This window comes from Cryptomeria japonica, chromosome 4, assembly GCF_030272615.1.
Source record: "Cryptomeria japonica chromosome 4, Sugi_1.0, whole genome shotgun sequence".
Taxonomy (NCBI): Eukaryota; Viridiplantae; Streptophyta; class Pinopsida; order Cupressales; family Cupressaceae; genus Cryptomeria; species Cryptomeria japonica.
In genome coordinates, this window is record NC_081408.1 from 154,950,666 (window position 1) to 154,955,614 (window position 4,949).

A 4,949-nucleotide genomic window follows, 5' to 3' on the forward strand; every position below is an offset into this window, starting at 1 on the left:
AATAACTCCTCCTTCATCTCAAGGATATACTTTCATTATAACCACCACTGATTACTTTACAAAGTGGGTGGAAGTCATTCCTCTTAGATCCACTACCACTGAAGTAATTTGTCAATTCATTTTGGAAAACATCATTTCTCAATTTGGGATACCTTCCGCCTTATTTTCAAATAATGGAACATCATCCAAAAATAAGGATGTGAAGAAGTTTCTCGAGAAATATCATATTCAACAAAAAATTTCTACACCTTATTATCCTCAATCAAATGGTCAAGTTGAGTCTTCTAATAGGATAATTGAACAAATTCTTCGAAAGATAGTAAACAAGCATGGTAAGGATTGGCATACTCAATTAACCTATTCTCTATGGGCTTATCACATGAGTGTGCATGTTGTAATAGGTTGTACCCCTTATAATATTGTTTATGGTGTTGATGCCATTATGCCTTTGGAGTTAGAAATTCCTTCTTTGAGAGTTTCTCTTAGGGGTATAGTGGATGATGATTCCTATAGAGAGCAAAGACTTCAACAACTTGAGATGCTCGATGAACGACGTATCAATTCCCTTGAGCATATTCAAGTGTATTATAAAAATTTGCAACTAAGCTATAATGATAAGGTTATTCAACATTCCTTCTCGATGGGAGACTTGGTCCTTTATGAGAATCAACGCAATGTGAATGCCTTACCTAAGGAGAAAGAAAAGTTCAGTCCCAATTGGCTTGGACCATACATTGTTGTGGAGGTCTATGGATCAGGTACTTACAGGATAGCAGATGTGGAAGGTACGCCTTTCAAGGAACCCATAAATGCCATGCACCTTCATATATACTGTGCCTAGTTCTATTTTTCTCTCTCTCTTTCTATTCTTCTTTCTATTCTCTCTTTATGTCTTTTTCTTCAAAATTGGGTAATATGTTAGCATGTCTTCATTAAAGTATGTAAGATTAAATAATGTTATATTGTTTGGTGTACGTTACTTCATTCTTTACACGCATGTTTCATTACTATATTGTTTGTCTTGGATTCTTTTTATGTAAATTGTAATGGATTTACATTTTCATATGTGCTAGCATGTTAAACAATTTCTTATGTGTTAAGTAGAATTATATCATGTTGTGTTTAATTAGAGTTAATTAAATCACATTAGTCATATATTTTTCATGCTTAATACATTCTTCTTTTACATCATCACAATAGCATTTAATTAAATACTTAGTTATTTAATAAAATCACACATGTATCAATTTAATCATGAAGTATTGAGAAATCAATCACATGGAAATTAAATCAAATATACATGCTCATTACTCAATATTTTACTTCTAATCTAAGCAATGTGTACATTGTTTAAGCATTACAAATAACATAATCACGAGTGTCATCAAATATACATCAATATCATCTCCTATCCCTAGGACTAGTAGTAGGAGTATGGTGGCTAGATGCCCCATCCTGATCTAGCCATGCGGGTGACCCCATGGGGGTGTATCATGATATAGACCATTAGTGACCCCATGAGGAGTTCTTGGGTGCTCTCTCCATCATCATCCCTTGGTATGTGGCTATCTATGTCTGCGTTACCATTAGGTCATGCTTTGTTTGCTGTAATCTATCTCGTAGGACCTCCACCTCCATCTGAATAGGGGAGAAAAGGTCCTCATGTCATCCTGTACTCCTCTAGGATTTTTGCGGTATCTATGTGGAACTCAAAATGTGTGTAGTCACAATAAGGTCTGTCACTACATTCTAAATAAGAGAACACCACTCCTAGACACTAGCTACAAGATAGAGAGAAATTTTTCATCAGTAACATTCTATATCATCAAATTTGAAACAGGTATGATGCATTTGTTAATCAATAACAAGGCACATTACCCAGATCTCCCTCTCACCAATGAGGATCATGGATAGAGACTTCCTGAGACTAGGACCTATTGGGCTCTCCCCGCTCATACTATCTCTGTATAGTTGGTGTGGGCTGACAAGGATCAGGATCACGACCCCTTATGGGACCCCTCTCTACCCTTCGTGGAAGACTCGATGGATCTAGGGATTTGGTATCATGTTTGGAGTGATGAACTATACCTAACTCATCCTCCTCCTCCTCCTCCTCCTCCTCCTCATCCTCATCATCATCTCCATCTTGATCTCCCTCTCCGGTATCAAGATCGCCTCCGTCTCTGCCTGCCTCATGCTTCTCTATGTCATCACCCTGATCATCTGAATGCTCCTTGGACGCATCAGATCCCTCTTCATCACCTGACTATCTCCATGGTCCAGGGCTCCCTCTAGGGAAGTCTACTGGGAAAATGACTCCAGGGTATGTTCTCCTCCACCATGTGATGTATCATCAGTGCATGCCTGAATCATCACTATAATCTGTTGTAATGTCCTAATCTAACCCATCTAAATCTGTGATGTTGATCTTATCACTTGTGGGCCTAGGAATGGCTCCTAGCCTCATCATCACTTGTGAGTGTCAGATGTCTATAGGCACATCAATAGGAACACACTACTCAAACCCAAACTACCACTGAACTCGGTCGAAGTAGAAAGGAATGACTATGTGGTTATACCATCCCTCTAGTAGATGGTTCCTTTGCATGTTGAACATCTATCTACGTAGCCCTGCCCACATGGACATCCTGAGGTAGGGTCTCCATCTGATCTCACCCACTGTCAATCTATCCATCCTCAATCTCCAATGCAGGAGATTGCCAAATCTCCACTCATGGGTAAGAGGATAAGCATATACCCTAGGCTACTCTGGGACTAGCTCTATGGGGGTTCCACCAGGTCTAGTGCATGTGATATGCTCAAACATCCACAACTGTAGTAGTGTGCATGTCATAAGGCTGCATCCTTGTCCAAATACATACTCTCCAAGGTCGTGATAGAGATGTGCAAGCATGCTCCGACCCCAAGAGTATACTCTCCCATGTATCTCCATGACTCGTATCACGTAGATGAACTTCCTCCATGCATATGTGTGTCATGCCCATTAGGGCACATAGCTAATGCAAGGGTCACAACCATGAGTTGCCTCAATAATGGAACCTTGCCCGTAGGGTGTAGGTGCCAGCTGACCATAATGCGACCCCTCATCTCGTTGTGTATTACTTTCTCCACATCATATACCTACTCTCTCTTGTAATCCTCCTCTATGCAGTCAAATCGATATCTAACAATCTCTCCTCTAGGGTGACTGTCATCTTCCCCACTAGTAATGAGATGTCGAGGTATTTGCATCCCACCTCTCCATTAACACCATCACCATAGTAGAATGGAATCAGATGGCTAACATGGTCATCGCATCCCACAAACCCATTGCATGTAGAAAATCCCTCTCCCCTACTATCATTCTCAAGATTTTCTCCCAAAGGCTCCGAAAGGTGAGATAGGTGGTATGCTCATGGATGTATGGTAATGTCTGCAAAATGGAAAGCAATCTATCATTAGTAATAGATCAATCATCTATCATCAGCTAATCAAAGAAATCATTCTATCATTCCTAGCATTCATCACCTGATCTAGTGTCGTTGTTGGTTACCATGGATAGGGACTAGGGTGCCCTATCTAGACCAAGGCACCCCACTAGAACTAGGGTGCCCTACAGGGACCATGGCACCCCCTAGAGACCATGGTGCCCTAGGACCCCTAGGTGTCCAAAGGGCGGTCCCTAGCCTAGACTAGGCAATGAGATCATCACTTCTAAAAACTATGAAAACATGACAGAGTCAAATGCAATAAACAAAAAGTCAAGTCACCTGGTTGAGCAATCGGTCGACAAGTACAAACTAGCACAGGATCTCCATCTGCATAGGTCGGGTAAGTCGGTGTCAAGGCATGATGGCTAGTGTGTGGGCTCCTCTACAGTGAATAGTAACAAAAAGTTAGAAAGTAAAAAATAAAGGTGTCACTTTCATATTTATGTATTATGCACTTTTTGACTTTATATTTTTAAGTTAAAACCTTAATTTTTGCACTTTTTCTTTAATCTATCATATCTTGAGCTAGGAAATTCTGATTCTTGCACCGTCAGTGGCATTGGAATAGTGAGTTCTCCCTCTCGCTTTGTGTTAGTTCCATAATGTGCTTGGATGAGTAATCAAGCCTTTTTGTGAACTTGCATCATCATTATCTTTATCAAAATTCATTGTGGAAAATATGATACCTTGTTTCACCTCACAAATAAGCAAGTCAAAACAGGGGGGGCATATAGCTACCCACAAATTTCATCACCTTCCTTAGTAAGCATTAGGTAATTTTGTGATATAACATGTGGTTTTGTAGGGTGTGGTTCCTAACTATGTATTAGAGATACCACTGCAGGCTTTTCTCGACAACTTATGGATATATCCTTTTTTAAATAATGTTTACATTTCTATACTTTAGCTTGCATATGAGCATAGTGTCATATGACCGCTAAAGTGGGGGCTTAATGTAGTGTCGTAAATTGTACACCCTTGCTAGGGTGGTACAATTTCACACTTAGGTTAGCACCCGCCTTAGTGTATTTTGAATATTGCATTTCTCATTCCCCTTTAAGCATTTAATTAATTAATTAAATTAAATCTAAGGTCTTGTCTCATCACTTTACACATTAAAAAGTTGGGCCCTTTATGTTAAGTGTGCCCCTTTTCATATTATTCCTCCAATGAATCATTTAATCATAAACCCTAATTATGTCTTATTTCAATTGTTTAGGCCTGATTTCACATATCAAAACATCTTGAAATTAGTTGTAACTTTGGGATGTGCTCTAATATCATCATATCTAATAGCCCTAAAAATTTGGTGAAAAGTTGGCTGGACCGTGGTGGGAATGCACATGGTCCGCGGCTTTTTTCCCGAAATTTTAGGAGTACAATCCTATGATATGATAATGCTTAACCCCAAAATATCAGTGAGAAACTAAAATTCTAGGTTGACCTAAACATGAAATT